This window comes from Ptychodera flava, chromosome 4 (genome assembly GCF_041260155.1).
Source record: "Ptychodera flava strain L36383 chromosome 4, AS_Pfla_20210202, whole genome shotgun sequence".
NCBI classification, from domain to species: Eukaryota; Metazoa; Hemichordata; class Enteropneusta; family Ptychoderidae; genus Ptychodera; species Ptychodera flava.
In genome coordinates, this window is record NC_091931.1 from 9,649,048 (window position 1) to 9,671,157 (window position 22,110).

Genomic DNA, 22,110 nt, shown 5'->3' on the forward strand with positions numbered 1-22,110 from the left:
AAGCCGTTTTCAAACTGTGATTACTTAATTTTCAGTGATTTTGTTATCAGATTTGAATGTTATTTTATTGGTCTTGTTATGTACAGGCGATTATACCCTCCATTGAATTGACATCTTAAAACAGTAATTCGTTGTAAATGAGATTATGCTATTTTATGTTTTACCATGTTTTTATTGAAGGGGGATATTGCTGTTTTGATTTATTTCCTCTACTAGATACATACCAACATCGACGTCGAGAATGTTTACTCAGATTTCTCTATTTTAATCAGTAATATCATATAAACTAATACCTGCTGATTTGGGATTTAGTGTAAGAACCCTGACAAAATAAGTGTGCTGTATTAATACTTTTAAATATGCGGTCGACGAAAGTAGTAGTAGTAGTAGTAGAGCCGAGTTCTTTCACTGACAAACTCTGACGAAAATGTATGGTCGAGAGGAAAACAACCAAATGATAAATATTGTAAGACACTGCCTGATGCTCATTCATAGTAAAACGTATACTCACTCGCATTTACCCTGCTCAAAATCGCCTGTTTTGATCACTTAACTTTTGCCTCGATCTCTCTTCATGACAAAGCTAAGCTTGTATGTCGATGATGCTAAGATTTATCACACCATCACATTCCACGTTGACCGTGTCATCAAACAGGCTGAGCAAGATTTCAACAAATGATTGTGTTGGATTCTATTTCGGATTCTACTAGAATACTTTGGAATCCAGAGAGAATCCATTGTTTATTCTCGTGCTGGATTCCAAGTGCTTGATGTTGATGTATTTCCCATGGATTCTATTCTATATTGCAAGAATTCATTAAAATAGATTCTGCTAAAGCTCTCTGGATACGGAACATTTCTTATGGTGAATGTAGCAGCTGTCACTTAATATCAGTAAATGTAAATTGATTTGTTTTACACTTAAGGAAAAGGTCATTTGCCCTCGTGATTACTCAATAAATGGTACTCCTCTTCAATGGGTCTCTGTTATCAAGGATCTGGGCATTTACCTTACTTCCAATCGTAATTATTGTATTCTTTTCACACTAGTATCATTGTTTCCAGTACCTTCAATTATATTTAATTTATTAAAAATTTGTAGCAGCCATTCAATGACACATCAGCAATTGTTTCTCTGTATTTTGTTTATGTAAAATCCATTGTAGAGCACGGCTGTATCGTTTGGTCACCCTACCAGCTGGGCCTGTCAGACAAAATTGAGCGAGTGCAAAATTACGTTTGTTAAGTAAATGTGTCGCAAACTCAATGTTCACGGCAGCAAGTCAAGCTACTCATTTATTGTAGAATTCTGAACATCCTAAAGTTCTACAATGGAAGACTTATCCTTGATGTGTGCATTTTTATACAAAATTCACATTCTGAAATTATACAAATTCGCAATATGATTCATCAATATTTTTAAATAAAATCTGTTTTATGCTCCAAGTAAAACAACAAGGATAGAATAGATGACCCCATCTGTACGTTTATCAACACTCTATTGGATGCCTGCTTTTTGTCGATGTCATCAATTAACTTGATTATCAACTGTATGTTGCTGTCATGTTCCGATTAATTTCTTTATAAGTTTTATCAATATTCAGTTATTTATGTCATTGTACTACATGAAGGTTCCTTTGGATTTGACGACACTAAAGGTGCAATCTCTCTCGCAAGGTATTTGGATTATGATGTTTGTCATGAGTATAATTTACTGTTATCAACAAAAGGGGTAAGTGCATTTTGGTTGTGTAAAGAGACAACTGCCCTCTATTGTTTTATCATTTGATTTTAGTTTCGTATGTTTTGACGGCGTGCCTGTGACTCGAGTCTATGTTATTTAAGCTGTGCATCAGATATGAGCACAAGAAGAAGTATGTGTCTAATGCAGCTAAAATGAGGTTGCTTTTAATAATCTCAAGAGCTATGACCACTAGTTGGTAAAAATGCGCGTACGATAAACATTTTTGAAGCTAACAAGCTATAGGCAATTGTATGCGATTTTGCGTTATAGAACCCAAACGGGTAAGCCAAACGTGTATGACTATACACAGCAAACGTCTATACATTTCACATTTAAGACAAGTTAGGGCATGATAGAATGAAACTAGAGACCCTAATATCATATGAAATAAACGGTAATTTCCACACATGTTAGGTCCGTACATGTTTGGTTGGCATATTACACGACAGGTGTGTACGATTGGCATGATAAAATTTGACTTATCTTGAGATCCTAAGTGATATATATTCAGATTGGGCATTTTAGACACGTTAGGTCCCTATACTTTCGGTCAGCACATTACAAGATAGGTTTGCATGATTGGCAAGATAGAATTTGACTTACCTTGGGACCCTAAAATGGTATACATGTTTGACATTTGTGACACTTTAGGTCTGCCGATATTAGGTCGGCACGTTATATAGTCGATGTGCGCGATTGGCATGATAGAATATGACTCATCTTGACACTCTACAATGATGTACACGTTAGACATTTTAGACACGTAAGCCGGCATATTACATAACGTGCCGATTGAACGAGCACATCTCAACATGCACTGACCTTACGCGACTAAAATGTTTACCGTGCATATCATTTTAGGATCAACATAAGTAAATTTTTATCGTAGCAAACGTGCAAACCCATTTGTGATATGACGACCAGGCATGTATGGACCCAGTGTGCCTAACATGTCTTACGTTCATTTCATTTAAGGGTGTGATGATAGGTCGGACTACGCAATCGTAAGCGTTTTCTCACATTCCAAGAACGATGAGAACCTTCAGTGATACACAAATAAGACATTCTGGACAATGATGGGAACTCTGAAATTGAGCCACACGTTCGACATTTCAATCATTCTTCTCATAACAATATTTGTATATTACCTATGTAGATATTAATTCTTCATTTCTTATTACTGTGATTTTGAGTTTTAGCAGAAAACATACATGTTTTGTATACTATTAATTGGAAATCTAAGCGAACACTTTATCGTCGCCAAAATCGGAAGGAAACAAACAAATATAAAATGATAAAATGTGAAAATCATCACACACATCACATGAAAGGCACACCTTGGCCATCACACAGCTTAAATTGGATAAAAGCAAAAAGTTTCATTTAAACGAAAAATAGGTGAACAGTGAAACACATTGAGGTATAAGGACTTAAACTTCTGCACAAACTTTCCCGAAAGAATTTTTAAACCTTTATCCTTCAAAATCAAAAATTAAAGTCAGAGGTCACTGTGCAAATGTTGGTACTAAAGAAACAAATAACCCACGATATACCGATAATTAAATTTCAAAATTGCCGTGATGCCCGTATTAACTCTGTGGAGAATTATAAAAAATTTAAAATATCAAAAACAATAGGCCGGTGAAAAGTTTTCTTTCACAAGGGGTTTCAAATAAAGCCCAGCAATTGGTATATCAGAAACGACTTGGTAAAGTTTGCGAGTCCGAATATCTAATCCCAAGGCGTGTTCTACCTTGAAAAACACGATCTCTTATTTACAACGTACAGACAGGTCATGGCAATGATCATTTAATTTTTTTTCAATGTCTTGTCCTTGAAAGAATTCGCGGCAACCTTTCGTGATTCTTCCTCGGTGTCCAGCGATTTGCAACCTGTATCAACATTGCGTAGCTCTTCCGTGTCCACTGGTTAGCTCACGTGTGTATACACGTGGGCTATTGTCATAGCGATGTCTGTCTGTCTGTCCGTGTGTGTGTGTGTCTGTAACTGTCTGTCTGTTTACACGATAACTCAAAAACGCCTGAACGGATTCAAGTCAGATTTGGTACGCAGGTACTATGTGCTACTTGCAAGAACTGATTAGATTTTGGTTAGTTTGGCTTGCATATTAATGAAGTTATGCAATATCGTTTTTTTCAATACAATGGTTTCCCTATGGAGACGCTAATGACAGTGTAGACATATATCAAGAAATACTGCACAAAATTTCATGAAACTTTTCACAGATGACAATCTAAGAACATTATGATGATACTGTTAGTGTCATGTAAATTATCTTCTCATTTGCATATTTAATGAACTTTTGTTATTAGTGAGATAACTTTAAAATTCTTGCACCAAACTTGATGATTCTTGGAACAAATATTGATCTGATATATATCTAATTATACTTCGAAGCATTAGCCAGTGTCAGGTATATAAATAGCTCATTTGCATATTTTGTGAAGGTTTGTAATTAGTTATATAACTCCGGTATAACTCAACCAAATGTGATGAAATCTGCTGCAGATACTGATCCGACTGATATCTAACTGTAGTGTAAAGCATTTAGTAGTGTTAGATTAATTCAGGGTTAATTTGCATATTAAATGAACTTTGTAATTAGGTATATAACTCTGAAATTACGGCACCCTAGTCAGTGAAATTGGGTACAGATATTGTTTTGATAGATATCTAATTGTACTGAGAAGTATTTGGCAGTGTCAAGCTAACAAATATGTCATTTGCATATTTTATGAAGTTTAGTAATTAGTGATATAGCTCCAAAATAACTGCAACAAAATGTGATGAAATCTGCTGCAGATACTGATCCGACAGATATCTAATTGTGGTGAAGAGCATTTAGTTGTGTGAAGTTAATTAAGGGTTCATTTGCATATTTAATGAACTTTGTAATTAGTGATATTACTCCAAAATTAAAGCATTAAATTTGATGAAACTTGCTACAGATGTTGATCAGATAAATATCCAATTGTACTGAGAAGCATTGAGCAGTGTCAAGTTAATAATTAGCTCATTTACATATTCCATGAAGTCTTATAACTAGTCACATAACTCCGAAATAACTGCATCCAACGTGATGAACACTGCTGCACATACTGATACGACAGATATCTAACTGTGTTGTAAAGCATTTAGTAGTATAAAGTTAACTAAGGGTTCAATTGCATATTCAATAAACTTTGTAATTAGGTATATAACTCTGAAATTTCGGCACTAAAATTTGGTGAAACGTGCTACAGATATTGATTTGATAAATATTTAATTGTGCTATGAATCATTGAACAGTGTCAAGTTAATGTAGGGTTTATTTGCATATTTAATGAACTTTGTAATAGGTGACATTACTCTAAAATTACAGCATTAAATTAAATAAAACGTGCTACAAATGTTGATCTGATGGATATCTAATTGTCCCATAAAGCATTTAGCAGTGTCAAGTTAATTGACAGCTCATTCGCATATTAAAGAAAGTTTTGTAATTAGTGATTAAACTCTGAGAGTACTGTGCGAAGTTTTAAAAAAACCTGGTACATATAGTGATAACATATATCTCATTGTTCTGTGAAGCGTACTACTATTAATGAACCTATTCTAAAACACGTGAGCATATTCAGTTCATATCTGGTTTTATGTTTGCGATGGCCTTGTGGGATGATAATTAATCATCGTTATCAAAGTATGCTCTTCGTTTCTTGACCACAGCATGCGGAGTTGCAATGTTACTTGCCTGCGTAGACTTTTCATACTCCCGATACCAGCATTGCATTTTCTGAGCAATATTGTAAAACACATTAGGTCTCTTTATTTCCATACTTTGAATGTTCTTCTTGATAAACTTGTGATATCCCCGTCCACCCTTCTTTCCGTTGACTTCTTCTCTGAGCACAACGTTCTCTCCATAGCACCTTTCATATTTTCTGTGATAATTTTCTGTTTCTTTGATTAATCGAAGCTTGGTAGACGACACGTCAATTAATCAACAGCACTTACTGTCTTGTAAAGCGTAACTTGCGTATCAATTAGTATTGCTTCCCTTTGTATTCCATCGCTGATTTCGTTGTCATAGTTGTAGCCGGACAGAAGCTTTTTGTAGGTGACAAAAAATGACATAAGATTCACCACTCTTCTTGCATTTACAACGGACAGTTGCTCCATTTCACCCTTCCGGCTACTGATCTCTTCTGTCTCCTGTGAGTCTAGTCTTGCATCTACCATTTTATTAAGTAGGTCATCATCTATTAGCGCATGAGAACTTTCTCTGCAATTGTGCAGAAACGTGGAAACGTCCTCTATGGCTTGAAGTACTTGTTCCAGTCTAAAGAACTGCCCTTTGGCCTTGCCTATGATCATACCTGAAGATACAATGTAACAGAATTTAAAAAACGATTAATGACGTTCTTCTATTGATATGGGTACATTTTACAAATGAACTACTTTCAATTGTATCAAACATAGGTCGGTCGGGGCGTTTACTACCGTGTTTGTAGCCACGTTCGACTAATCTTGCATTCAGAGCGACCTTAGAAATACAGTCATTTTAGTGTTGCAAGTTTTAGTTGTATCTTAGTGTTTCGCCTTTGATCTGGGGTGATGCAGGAATTCAAATATGTGAATTTGTTCTTTTAGTTGTATGAGGAATCCAATGTGTCCAATTGGTTAATTTGTGTCGCATTATTTGAATTTTCATTTTCCTAATAAATGTGTTTGCGTCTTGTACTAGGTGAAATCAATGATGACGTTTACATTTTTGCATTATGCAATAATAGCTCATAATTACACGTATAATGTATTGTCAGTGTACATTATATACATCCGATTCTTGTTAATTTTTACTTATTAGCTCACGTGTGTAAACACGTGGGCTACTGTCATAGCGATGTCTGTCTGTCTGTCAGTGTGTGTGTGTGTCTGTCTGTCTGTCTGTCTGTCTGTTTATACGATAACTCAAAAACGCCTGAACGGATTCAAGTCAGATTTGGTACGCAGGTACCATGTGCTACTTGCAAGAACTGATTAGATTTTGGTTAGTTTGGCTTGTATATTAATGAAGTTATGCAATATCATTTTTTTCATACAATGGTTTCCCTATGGAGACGCTAATGACAGTGTAGACATATATCAAGAAATACTGCACAAAATTTCATGAAACTTTTCACAGATGACAATCTCAGAACATTATGATGATACTGTGAGTGTCATGTCAATTATCTTCTCATTTGCATATTTAATGAACGTTTGTTATTAGTGAGATAACTCTAATTTCCTGCGCCAAACTTGATGATACTTGCAACAAATATTGATCTAATATATATCTAATTATAGTTAGAAGCATTAGGCAGTGTCAAGTTAACAAATAGCTCATTTGCATATTTTATGAAGGTTTGTAATTAGTCATATAACTCCGATATAACTGTACCAAATGTGATGAAATCTTCTGCAGATAGTGATCCGACTGATATCTAACTGTAGTGTAAAGCATTTAGTAGTGTTAAATTAATTAAGGGTTCATTTGCATATTTAAAGCACTTTGTAATTAGGTATATAACTCTGAAATTACATCACCCAAGTCAGTGAAATCGGGTACAGATATTGTTTTGATAAATATCTAATTATACTGAGAAGCATTTGGAAGTGTCAAGTTAACAAATAGGTCATTTGCATATTTTATGAAGTTTAGTAATTAGTGATATAACTCCAAAATAACTTCAGCAAATGTGATGAAATCTGCTGCAGATACTGATCCGATAGATATCTAATTGTGGTGTAGAGCATTTAGTTGTGTGAAGTTAATTAAGGGTTCATTTGCATATTGAACTTTGTAATAAATGATTTTACTCCAAAATTAAAGCATTAAATTTGATGAAACTTGCTACAGATGTTGATCTGATAAATATCCAATTGTACTGAGAAGCATTGAGCAGTGTCAAGTTAATAATTAGCTCATTAGCATATTTCATGAAGTCTTATAATTAGTCATATAACTCCGAAATAACTGCATTTAATGTGATGAACACTGCTGCACATACTGATACGACAGATATCTAACTGTGTTGTAAAGCATTTAGTAGTATAAAGTTAACTAAGGGTTCAATTGCATATTCAATAAACTTTGTAATTAGGTATATAACTCTGAAATTTCGGCACTAAAATTTGGTGAAACGTGCTACAGATATTGATTTGATAAATATTTAATTGTGCTATGAATCATTGAACAGTGTCAAGTTAATGTAGGGTTTATTTGCATATTTAATGAACTTTGTAATAGGTGACATTACTCTAAAATTACAGCATTAAATTAAATAAAACGAGCTACAAATGGATATCTAATTGTCCCATAGAGCATTGAGCAGTGTCAAGTTAATTGACAGCTCATTCGCATATTATATAAAGTTTTGTAATTAGTGATTAAACTCTAAGAGTACTGTGCGAAGTTTAAAAAAAACCTGCTACATATAGTGATAACATATATCTCATTGTTCTGTGAAGCGTACTACTATTAATGAACCTATTGTAAAACACGTGAGCATATTCAGTTCATATCTGGTTTTCTCTGTGGAATACGAACAGAACTTACTCGTTAACTCTCTGCCCTTTTTTCTCTTTTAAACATTTTCTTACTTATCAATGAAGGTAAAAGGCCAGGTCTAATATCACGTACGGGTATAAACCGCCAAGTCCATGACATGTACACTGACAATGCCTGAAATAAGTGAAACGCTCATCATTCATGTAGCTATCTTTATGGCGATGATTAACTAAATAGGTGACATATTCATCAGTATTACGTTGGTTTCTTCTTTTGCCTTTTAGATTGCAGGTGCCTCTTGGAAGACTTTTAGACCCTGCAAAAACCTTTAATTTGCAAGGACGGTAGCTTTAAATTCAAATCAGGGGTTTAGTTCGGTGATCTGAAGACAGGTTTTGGCAGGCACTAAAAATCTGACTAACAACCCGTCATTATTTGTGCTTACATCTTTTTCCCAATTTAGCCTCTCCATGAGCTTCTTGGGGTGAACCATGCACAGATTGAACATTGGCTTCTCCATATGCCAGATCACTTGACTGTGCTCGGAGAGGACGCCAGAGGCAGATACAGAAAAGATAGAGGCAATCGAGGGCATAACTGATAAATAACGTCAACCCCGAATGTGTAGCTTACAAATCCGAGCTAGCACTTGCAATCAAATCTTTTGGGAGCTGTACACAGAGAAAGATGACAAAATACTAAGCCCTAGCCCTGATGGTGAACCCCTGAGTTGACGCCTGAGCTCGAAACCAAACAATCAAAAATTGACAAGTGGCTCCATGGCGAGAACCGAAGAGTTCGTGAATAAATGGCTCCAACAAGACCCCTGAAAAAAGTTCTAAAGGATCAAGAACTGGAGCTGAAATCGAAGTTTACATAGCTGTTCAAATTGAAAGGGCTCACCATTGGAGCTCTGCTAACTGCTACTGAACTGGCGATTACATCACTTGCTCTCTGTCTCTGAAGTCATCGGTCGACGAGGTGCGAAAGGCAGTAACCAAGGTGATGGCCCCATGGGAAAAGCACACGATGTGGCAAAAAGAGGTACAAACATCTTGGCCAGTGGCTGAAGGGACTGGCAGCAAAAAGTGCTGCAACTATCCGAGGATTGATCAACACCATTGTAAGCTTCATCCTGAAAACTGCTGGCACCGTGTTGGACTTTCTGGGCAAACAGCTGTGGATTTTCACGACAGAGCTTTTATTCTACACAGTGAATAGGCTAAAGCATAAGATGAGGATGTTATGCGAGACGAATATCCCAAAGTCTCTGAAGACACAAAGATAAGTCTGTGGCTTCAGCATTGATAAGAACGGTGCCCTATGCAGGGAGCAAATATACCTATCATCAAGACAAATTTATTACTTACCGATTCATTAAAATTTCTCAAAGATCTGTTGAGCGGAGAAAATTTAAAAAACATTGATACTGCTACGAGGTGGTCTGAATGTAGGGTAGGTGCGCAAAATTTTGCCAGGCGCATTAAAGCATAGCTTTGATAAAACACCCGGTAAATTATAAAACCCAGTTGCACACTTGTGAAAAAATATGATATCAAGATAAGAGCAAGGTTGCTCCAAAGTTGGTAAGTTCAACATGATACAGAGAGCTTCATACTGATCAGCATGATATGAAATATGAGTTTTGAAACACAAATGTTTTATGCATTTACGTTGACCAGTTTTAAGTAATTCCTTATCTGATTTTTGCCAAGGGTTCCAGACAACAGAACCATGCTTGGGACAGCTCCTTATAAGAGAACATTTTGAGAGTTTCGTTTTATAAAACCTAACATTCTAAAAGATTTATTTACAGTAAAAGAAATAAGATCTAAAAGAAAAACTTTAGGTAGCTTTCCGCATATACTGGGGTATTTTATGTCGATAACACGGAAATTTGTTGTCTCCGTTAAAAGTATTCCTGTAATATTGATCTTCGTGTGTGAAGAATATCATGGTCTGAAAGTTTCTGTTTCTGGCTGAAATTTTGCGATAAAAATTTACAAGAGGGGCAGATGCATGTTTTTGCGTTTGAGACTACCGGTAAGTCTTGATTGGCAAGGGATTAAGCTAAGCGGCAGCGCCACTGTATTGTCGCATGCACTTGGACAACATCCGCTGTGAAAATCTCATTGACACCTACCGTATCTGCGTGTGTCAAGACCATCGTGTGTATGCGTAGCGATCAGGCGCAGAATGGTGGATCGTCCGTTTTTCTCATAGGGGTGGCCGCTCCCAAAAGATGGCAACTTCTGAGTATTAGCGACACAACGAGGCCAGACGTTTTTGACGATTTTATTTCAGGTTAGTACGGATCACAAACAGCAGCATACAGCGAGTGTTACAATCTACAGCATGAGTAATGGCAGGACCTGTAGTTATTCTCAAATAAAAATGATAAAAAGTCACGGTCAAGTTCGCTTGTCAGAGAGCGCCCGCCCATTGACGTGTATGACGTTTTGTGACGTGGAGAGACCGTGTTTCAATTATCATCAGGGCAGACAGTGGTTTTGATCAGAATCCTAAGACTATATTTGGCAGCGTAATCCGAGTCAGACGAGTCGTGTCGGCAAGCCATATATATATTTTTTACTTTCTTTGCCACATACCGAATGTTTTATTGAAGACACTTTTGCGCGTTTGAAAAAGCACCCGGAGCAGTGGTTGGAGAAGCTCCGGCCGTCCCGTATACATAAATGGTACGTTCCACTGGAGGCCACATAGCGATGGCGAATACATGAATACCGCGACGTACCCGTACATGTTCAGCATCCAAGGCAGAGACACAAACAGCATCGTGAAAGGAAGAAAACGAAAACGGGGTCATCGAAAGTCCAAAACAACCACACCGATGTCCACGAATGTAAAAGATAGCCTGAAAATGTCAGACAAAGGATTATACTACAGCCAAACTTTAACGCCCGTGGCCGATTACCGTTGAGAGCATTTGTAACGATGCCGATGACACAGTTTGGGGACAGCCCTCGATAATATGACGTTCTTGTCTTCATGTTCAAGTTTTCTCAAATTCTCTCCCTTGATTTTGTTGCCGCTGACTGGCATATGGCTATGTCAGCCAAAATGACTCGAGAAACGGTCTTCACCTCAGAAATGTCGTAAAGAGCGAAGGCAAACCATTGTCTTAGAAACGCTCGGAATTGAGTACTGGGTGTTAATCTGTTTTCAAGGCGCGTGAAGTTCGAAAAAAATAGTAGCTGACTCATCACAGCATGGAGGTCTTTTTTACCCTCATGATCACAGACACTGCCAATCTATGTCTACATATTAATACAGGTAATTTTAGTTGTGGTGTCAACCGATTTTCAATTCGCTATGTCACTCATTATCGGGATCGCTCAATCAGAACCTTCCGCGGCTATGAACCCTTTCCGAGATCGAATGCTGACATAAAATGACATTATACTTACGCTTGTGTTGACGGCATCGAGATGCCGTAGCTATCCCGACAGTTAGGTCGAACAGTTAATACTCTGTCTACATCTTACAGCTAATCCGTCATAAAAATGCATAATCCCTTCCCGGGTACTCCTCAAGTTTATTCAGTCATCGGTCACTGTGTACATTGTGCTCTGAGAGGGGACATCGCTCCCGAAAATCGCTCTTTCTAGCCTTATTTTAACCGCTGACACTGATAGCACTATCTTGTTTTGGTGTTTTACCTGTAAGGTAAATTGTGTATGGCCATTCATAAAGGAAAACCGAACCAATTTACTAAATCGCCATTGTCTCAGTTCGGCATTTTGTCTCTTTGCAGCACGCTCAGAAGAGTTTAACTCGAGAACGCGTGAACGGCAGTACACTAGATTTTCACAAATGTTCGTCGAATAGGTTGTCTCAGTTTTTTAATGTAGGTCTTCAGAGTCGAGTTATCGCTGCTTAATTAGACGGCATTGTGAGACTAATCGGTTGATAAACTTTGATTCAGCACTGTGAAAAAACTAAGGCTTTTATCAAAAATCTGAGACACTGTTTTGTAGCCTGTATTCTGAAGTGCAATTACTCGTTGACACCTAGACAATAGCCCCTTCCACTCTGACTTAAACTTTCTTACGTCAGTTTACCCAATTTCTTTACACTTTCACTAAAATCTTCATAAAAATTCATCGCCCATTAATTTCCTTGATCAAACAAAAAACTTCAAAGAAATACTTTCCGGTGATATATAATACCTGGGTAGAAATACAAAACTTGATGGCAAAATTCACGTTTGAAAAGAGGTCGTCGCAAAGGCGGAAAGCTACCTAAGTTTCATCTTAAAAGAACTCCAAAATCTTTAACTTTTTGCTGTCTATAAGAATTGTTTCTAAAATACAATAGTCAACATCACTTAAAACCCTCTTGCTGGTACGAAATCACAGAACACTTTTTGACATTTAAATCGAGTTTCCAAGATCGACACCAGATGGCGACTCTATCAACATCTTTTTGAAGTTTTAAACAATCTGAAATAGTTTTAATAGGTCTAAAGATTTTAGCATCGACTGCATATGAGACATTGTGAATCTATACAAACACCTGGTAAATCATTTACTTCAATACTTAATAACAGTGGACCAAGTAGTGACCCCATGGGGTACACCCTATGATACTTGGCCCTACCCAGAAAAGCTATTGTCAATAAGTACTCTTTATTGACGGTAACTTAAATATGATTTTAACAACTGTAGAACTTGCAATTGACAAAAAAAACCATAACGTTCTAGTTTGCAAACTAACAGTCTATGATTAACAGAGTCAAAAGCCTTACAGAAGTCAGTGTAGATGCAATCAACTTATAGCTTCTTGTCGAAACAGTTTGCAAGAAAATCAACATAGGTTACAAGATTGCTCTCAGTAGAGCTTAATGAAGCCATGCTGTGAGTTACATAATACTGTTTAACATGGTTAAATACATTATCAAAGATCACTTTCTCAAATGTTTTGCTTATTAATGAGAGAAGTTACACTGATCTATAGTTTGTGACAACGCATTTGCTACCACTTTTGAAAATTGGTACAACATTTGCTTGCTCAAACCGGCTTGAAAACGTACCTTTGTCAATTGATTTGTTAAATAGAACCATCAGTGGGTAAGCAAGTCGATTTGCGCAGCGCTTTAATAAAATGCCTGAGATGTTATCTGGACTCAAGGCGTTGTTAGGATCCAATGTATTGAGATGTTTGATAATGATGTCTACAGAAATATGTACATTGCATAAGACATCACTTGTGACATCATCAAAAGATGGTAAAGCTGTGGTTTGGTCGTCTTTAAAGAAGACGGACTGAAAGAAATCGTTAAATAAATCTGCAACTTCGGTATGCAAATTATCTGCTTATTAACTTGGCACTGCTCAGTGCTTCATGAGACAATTAGATATCTATCAGATCAACATCTGTAGTACTTTTAATCAAATTTAATATTGTAATTACAAAGTGTTTTTAACATAAAAATGAACCCTTTATGAACAATACACTACTTAAAGCTTCAAGTACAGTAAGATATTCGTCGTATCATTATCTGCAGCACATTTCATCATATTTTGTGTAGTTATTTCGGCGTTATATGACTAATTACAAAACTTCATTAAATATGCAAATGACTTGTTTATTAACTTACACTGCTCAATGCTTCTCAGTACAATTAGATATCTAACAGATCACTATTTGTATAGCAGGTATCTTCAAATTCGGTGTTTGAATTTTGGAGGTATATCACTACATACAAAAGTTTATTCGAAATGCAAATGAGCACAAAATTGACGTGACACAGTATCATCATAGTGTTCTGAGTTTGTCATGAGTGAAAGGTTTTTATGAAATTTTCTGCACTATTTCCTCATATGTGTCGACGCTGTCATTACTATTTACATAGGAAACCATTATATAAAAGCATTATATTTCAAAATTTCGTTAATATGCTGGCCACACAAACCAAAATCTAAGCTATTTGTGTCATTAACATATGATACCTGTCTACCAAATCTGATTTTTATGGCGTTTTTTTAGTTTTAGTGTAAACAGATAGATAGACAGAAACACACATGCACAAACGCACATAGACAGACAGACAGACAGACATCGGTAAAACATTAGCTCACGTATGTGAACAAGTGAGCTGAAATCAACAGTATTTCATTGATGTACCGATTTACTATAGGTAAGCGGACGAGTAGGAGGCAGTTTACGGAATTTAACGGTACAGTTTGCCAGTAAAACTGTTAAAACTAGTTTTCTGGCAAACTGTACCGTTAAATTCCGTAAACCGCCGACTACGAGTTCGCTTACCGTGTTATACCACGAATTTGCCGAGTTTTAGAGCCTTGTTTGCACGCCGAATGTTTTTATTTGTAATTTTAGTGCAGTGCAAGTTGAAACTTTGGCAGGAAAACATTGACGCGTTTTGACACCTTGTTGAACGAAAGTATAAAAAATAACCCATGATTGGATAAAACAAAGTTGACATGTGTTGCTATTGTAGTGCGGTGACGTGGTTGAGCACCTGGTTTGATTTGAATCGTATGAATTATGTTTGATTGATTGGTTGGTTGAATGAAGTGAAAAGGTGTTTGCAGATCGACGTTAGAGTCACGCTTTGCTCATTTGAGTCGAAAACTTTGAGCAGCATACACGCAATTGTCGAGTCGCTCTACGTATTTCGATATGGCGGATGAAGTACAAATGAAAGCTGTATCCGGTGCACTTCAACTACCAAAGCCAAAGATGGAAAAGAAAAGTCCCCCTGTCACGCCAGTGCTAACGGCCACAATCGGGAGACCAAGCTACACAGCCACGTCAGAGAAAGGCGCAACAGAAACTGCAAGTACAAAAAAACAATATGTCTAGATCCACAATGACTGTGGTACTGAGTGTGTGTTTGCCTGTAGCTAGATTTGACTTTACCAAAGGCGACTGAAATCTCCACATTCAGTGTTTGACAACTGACTTTGAAGTCTTAAATTTCAGATTCGTATGATCGTGATAACAATAACCTTAACACAGAAGTGATATTTGCAATCAATAACGTTATTTCACGGTGACCTGTAATTGATTTTTAGATGTACAGTCGTGCAAAATTAATTCAGTCCGGTGATTCTTTTAAAGTGTCTTCACTCTGTACTTGATGGTAAAATAAATTTCTTCTGGTTAATGTCTCGCATTTGTTTTGTTTTATACTCGTCGCCACGTGACTTTCTTTTGTTTAAAAAGTGTCCATTTTACAAGTTCTTTTGTTTAAAAGTGTCCGATTTATTAGTAAACCGGACAGTTTTTAATAAAAGAACTGTCCAATTTACTAGTAAATCGGACACTTTTAAACAAAAGAACTTGTAAATCGGACACTTTTTAAACAAAAGAAAGCCAGGTGGTAATAATAAAATATTCGGTTATGGAAATTAGAAAGCATGGTTAGAACAATGGGCACGAGGCGGAGAGTGGTATAACTAAAATAAAAGTACATATGCCGCAGTTGGAACAGGCTATAAATATTAATTACATATACTACATATTTGCAACTAAGTTGGGATAACTTGACCTGCATATTATTCAAATTTCTCAAAAGTGTTAGGTGCAGTATAGCTGAATATTGCCACATTACAAATTACTCATAAAACAAGTGTACAGCATAAAAGGGATAAAAAGAAAACCTGAAGAGCTTACATTCGCAGATTAAACCGACATTACTTCACATCCAACTATCCCAAATCAGCTCATACCGTGTTAGAGAGATATGTACCATCCAGCATGTGTTTTTAGTTAGGGTAAGCAGGAAGTATTACATCTGTAATGAACCACAGTGATTTAAGTAAAACCTCCTTCATTCTGCTAATGCCGCATAAGTATATTTTTACAATAATATGGACGATTCGGTCTTCAAGGCCGATCATGTGTGTAGACAAGCGGCTCTTCTAAGAAAACAGATTGTATGTATTCTTATTTCAGGGTCTACACAATTTTCTGTCTGTGTTTTCAGTGAATGGAAAGTCACTCATGACACTGCCCTTGCATAAATGACAATCTTCTGGTAGAATAGAGTAATCTTAGACTGATGGAAATATCTGTTCACTCACGCCTGAAATAAAACCTATTTCCTATATGCCTAGCTACAGATTACCCTAAAGACCCCATGTTTTCTATATAATAAGGTCGTGTAATGCGAATGCTAGAAGTAAAACCTCCAAACAGACTTTGTTAGTGTTCCACTAGAACGTAAGGAAATAATTGTACTCAGACGTTTGACTGGGCCTCATAAAGATAGTGCTACCCTACTGCTTTTGTAAATTGTGCGGAATTTCCACCATTAAAGCTTTCAACTTTAGAAGAGAGGAACACTCGCTTGAAAAACGCCATTAATTTTTACCACAATAACATGCATGTTCCTATGTCAAAGGGAAATCAAGCCAAAGACTAGCTTTTATACTTTGATCAGCTTCGACAATTTCGAATGCAAGAAGATGACGATAGCATATCGGAACTTTTAAAATAATATATGAAATTGATGCCAATAGTTTACGGTAAATATAAGTAAGATGGGCTATATATTTCGTGTGAGTTAGTTAATTGTTAAGTCATCTTATCCAATATCTTCCACACTCGACCGAACATATCTGTCTACCTATCTATCTCTAGTATCTATCTATCTATCTGCCTGCCTGCCTGCCTGCCTGTCTGTCTGACTGTCTGTCTGTCTGTCTGTCTGTCTGTCTGTCTGTCTGTCTGTCTGTCTATCTATCTATCTATCTATCTATCTATCTATCTATCTATCTATCTATCTATCTATCTATCTATCTTACTGTCTGTCCAGTAATATATGTTTGCTGAGCCTTATCTCTCAACTTATTCTATGTGAAGCTTGATTCTAAACTGTATATCTATATATGCAAACAGATGCTCCATCAGAATACAACGGTTTGCCTTATCCACAATATAACAGTCATTGTTGATGACATAGCAGGGTGGCCACCGTACTTCAACGAATCGTGTGCCTGGCCTGTACGTAAAGCTGACAAATACGTAAGTTAAACCCAAAGGATGGACTACATCGATTCATGGCATCCAAGCCACTCGTAAACTGCCATTTGCTGAGCAGTATCGATTCATGGTAGTATTAGGCTGCTGACCTCCATTTGAATCAAATTTACGAGGTTTCCTTAAATTAAGCTGCTGAGGAGTAACAGAAGCTACCTTTGGGAGGTGGCGTCCCCTTGATTCACGGAGAGTAGACTTGAATGTAGCAATGTGCATTTACTGGTAACCTTATGAATGTAGGCTCCTCATCTTCATGTCGAGAGAAAATGGATACTGTGAAGGAATCAAGTGTAGCTTTGAGAATAAGATTCCAGAGAAGAAAAAAAATGAAGCACGATCAACCAAGTCAAAGACGTGCCACATACTACTCATTCATGCCTACCCAATACAAAATAATAAATGTTGATGTTGTCATTTTGCATATCACTCGAATTTTTTACCACTAACATTAACGAAGTCAAATAACCTGGGGATATGTAGTTTTATAGTTTTATTACTTTGGAGTCCAGCTATAATGGGAAGAAAACGTCTCTTACTTCATTGATATTTGTGTTTGATAAAGCTTCGCCTCTATCATGCAAGATTAGAAATTATTTCTTACATTTTCATGGGATCGATGCACATTAAACCTTGCTCAAGTAACACTCCTATGTACAATATTATCAGTTACTTTGACTTCTGCATGGTATAGTATTTTAATGCAAACGATACTGTTTTACGCACTAGTGCAAAAAATATCGAAAAGTTTTCGCAGCATTTAGGTATTTCATCAATTCAAATTTGTGTTTCAGCCACTTCCGGTAACTTATTTTAACAAGTTTTGGGACTACAGAGATGTTTTCATGAATATGGATACAATGAATTCCATAGTACTGGATTTGAGTAACAACCTGTGTAAGTTGAATTACTAGAATATTCATTGTGCTCTGTCTGTCTGTCTCTGTGTCTGTCCGTCTATGTCTGTCTCCGTCTGTCTCTCTCTGATACAAAGATTTTCCTACCACTATAAATTTCTAGTGATTTAATGACCTAATAACAGGAGTTCTTTTGAGTTGAACGTTTCTCAGTAAACTACAATACATTTTGCGTCCGTAATTACGACCATCATATCATCTACAGGTGAGATGCACTTCTACCTGCCTTACAGTTCAAGATTCCTCGACAGATACGGGTTAGAATGCAGTGATCTTAGTAAAGTGAAATGCAGGGTTACCAGCGAGGAGATCGATACATTTGTGGAACTCATAAGAAATTGCATTTCATATGAGGTAAATGAGCTTTATTGTATGTATAACAACACGTTCTGATTCACACAGGGACACTTGAACGTACGACAGTGATGGTGAATAATTGCCATGATGACGCAGTCCCTTCGTAGAAATTATAAGGCACGCACCAAACTTCAGTTGGTGATCATATTGTGAGTTGGTATACTTTCAACATTTTTATTGTCATTTCCTTTGTCTTAAAGAAATAGATTTCCGAGAGCGAGACTTCTTTCTGTAAAATGGGGGCAGTAACTTTACAGAAGTGTAATCGAACCTGTACCTCACTGAACGCAGCATCTTACACAGAACAACTTGCTGATTTTTTGTCGAAAACGGGTAAAATATTTACCGCCGCTACCACTGCTTTTGCTGTCAGCCATCTTGTTTTATGCCCTGAACATCAAAATATGTTCAAAGCTATAGTTTTAGATGACCAAACTTACGGATTTCATTCCAGCAACTATCATTTCCCTACCCAAGCTATCCTGCACGGAGTCAAAGCTGTCGTTTTCATTCAAACCTACACTTTCTTAGGTACTCCTGGGCAGCTTCCTGCCGCACAAATGTTTCCCGGTGAATGAGGATGTGACATCGACTGTCATCCTTCTTGTAATGTTTATTTCCCATGTATGGCACGAAAGCATTGTACACCTAATCAGATAGCCTGACAAGTCATTTTAATATACTCCATCGGCGCGGCGATCGGCCGTACGCGACATGTGACCGTTGGTGATCTTGTGAACAGACCATGTCACTATAGCAAACTAAAACATTTAGGCACCAAGCTTACAATGTTCTCTCGTGCACTGCGCGCTGGGTGTACGTTCAGAGCAAAGGAAGCCCTTGCCTCACACCCTTACGGACATGAGATTTGCGAAGGTGTAAAAGACTGTTTGCCCGTATAAAGATAAGTCCTCGGCTGAACTTTAAAAAGCCGAAGAAAGTCGAACGAGCTGGTACACGCCTACCCGTGAGTTCTACTTGCCTTTATCAGGACAAAGGGGGCGATACGCAATGCAGGGCAGTGACGTAAGCTCACTTCAAGACCAAAATTGTTGTTGTATGGGCATGTCATAGGCCCTTTAAATTGTTGCAAAATCTATCAAAGGAGAACGTTTGCAATGGATGCAATTGGAGTTATTTTCTATCGCCAGAAACGGTTTTCTAATCACCCTAGCACGTTGTAATTCCAAACTATTTTGAAATTCACTGTAAAACAAGGCTTAAAGAATAAAACTTCCAATATTACATGATCACTCTAAATGCCCTTTGGTGAACAAAGTCATCTTATTTCCGAAGTTTGAACACCTACTTCTTTATTATGATCCTAGAACCGGAGAAGGCAATGTTAAAAAACTATGTTACAGAAAGGGTTGTGTCATTGCTTATCAAAAATGAAGCAAATATTGAAAATTGCCTTCGTCTAGTGCGTCAGCAGTTACGTCATAGGTAGACTACTAGTGCATTGTTTGAATGGACTTTTTGATTTCTGGGGGTGGGGGGTGGGTGGGTATGGCATCATTTTCCCCAAATGTTACCCTAAAACTTTTTTTGTCAAGGATAGTCAGAGCAATTTTTCACAACAAACTATGCTATAACTCGCATTGTCATTAATCTTAATATATATTCTGTAGGTACCTTTGGGAAGCAATTTATGACACACTTGAGAGGTCGTCCTATGAGAAAAGTCAGCAAGTATCTCTCTTTTGCCATTTCTTTTGAAAAAATCAACATCATTTGTTTCATAAATGTCAAGCAGTTACACTAGTCTGAAAGGTGTCACTATTATGCAGAGAATTATATGCTATTTATTTTAACCTGTCAGGGTGGTGAAAGTGTTTACAGGTCATACTCAGGTATGTTAATGCATGGGCATAGGCTTACATACATGTAAAATCAGTTTGAACATACTTTTTAATCAGACCTGGTCAGAAAATTGTGAAAATTGCCAAAAATATGTTTCGCATTTGATTAAGCTGAAATTTATCATAATATATTACCTAAGTCAGGTCACGTGACCATAATCTGTCATTTTCCCGCCAAAATTGTATATTGCAAATAACTGAATATTCCAACCGCTAAACATCAAAATATTTAAAATATTATGACCAATTAATGTAAAATGGGATGGGAACTTGTGTTAGAACTAGTGGCAGATGCAAAATTATTGAATTTTGAATATTATTTCTTCACAAAAACAACAAATATAATATTTTTGACGTTTTACATGAATATTTTGATATCAGAAAGAAGTATAGAGTTTCATGAGTGCCATGTATTTTTGAAAGAATATGATAGATGTTGTTTCCAAAAGTGCAAAGAAAATCAAGAAAATTTAACGGTTTACGGTTGGAATATTAAAATTAATAAAGACGTAAATTTTGGCGGGAAAATATCAGATTTGGTCACGTGACTCAAGTCGTCAAGATTTAGGCAGACATTTTTTTAAAGAATTTAATAATTCCAATAATTAGGCCAAATATCAATCAAATCTGGTGGTTTTTAAAGATAATTGATCATTTTCTTACTTTTGGGCTTGATGGGTACAAACACCCATGCATTAACTTACTTGAGTATCTTTTACAATTTGACCATTGTTTAAAAATCAAGTCAAGGACAATATGTATGACCAATAACTTAAGTTGTTGCAATTACACGCGGAATGAATATCACAAAATAAAATTATTTATTTAAGGGGGCGCTGCATCAAACACAGAGTATGTTACTCAAAAATCATTTTTGCAAACATTCATTCAAGTTTAATTAATTTGTCTACCTAAGATTAAAATATCGGTTTGGTTCAGCGGCAGCTCCAAAGAACCCTGAAAATACAATCTGCTGTCGTAGGGTACATGGAAACCTATTGTTTTTACAGCATTGTTTGAATCAATTTTCCCCTGTCCCCCGGACAGACACTTGTTTCCCCCTATAAATGGCCAGCATCATTTTATTTTCAAAATTCTGCTGCTCCTCTCCCAGACATCAAATGGACCACCCCTTATGACTTTACAGCAAATATTTAAAGGGGGACACGAGTAAAAACAAAGCTGCCTATGAGACACTGGGTGATGTCGAGTTACTCATTTTGGTTCAAGATGGTGCTTCAAGAAAATTATAATTTCTGTGTTTATGTGACATGGTAATTTTATAACCTTGGTTTGGATTATTGGCACTGTTGACCAGGGATTAGCACAAATGCAGCACAGGCGACAGTTAAACAGTAATAAACTGGGGACAGAGACAGCAACGACAGAATTGACAGCAGAGGCAGAACAACATGCCAACCATTACCGTTAATTACTAGCGCCGATCTGTGAACAAGTCAATTTATATCGAACTTAATGATGCCATATTGAAAAACGTGCGCTTGTTGGTAACACGCTGACAAGCACAGATGGTGCTCTGATTGTGTGATGCTCAGAGGTCACTCACCCAACACTAACATGAAAAACACGGGGTGAAAACATCCAATATAAAGTGTAACACCCATTATCTCAATCAAATGTTGACTAGTCTGAATA

The 22,110-nt window shown here is 36.8% G+C and overlaps 1 protein-coding gene across 2 annotated transcripts in view; it reads left to right on the top strand.

Moving 5' to 3' along the window:
• LOC139130849 (receptor tyrosine-protein kinase erbB-2-like) overlaps window positions 1-22,110 on the top strand; it is a 232,645-nt gene that overhangs the window by 185,575 nt on the left and 24,960 nt on the right. The gene's annotated exons all lie outside the window — the stretch shown is intronic.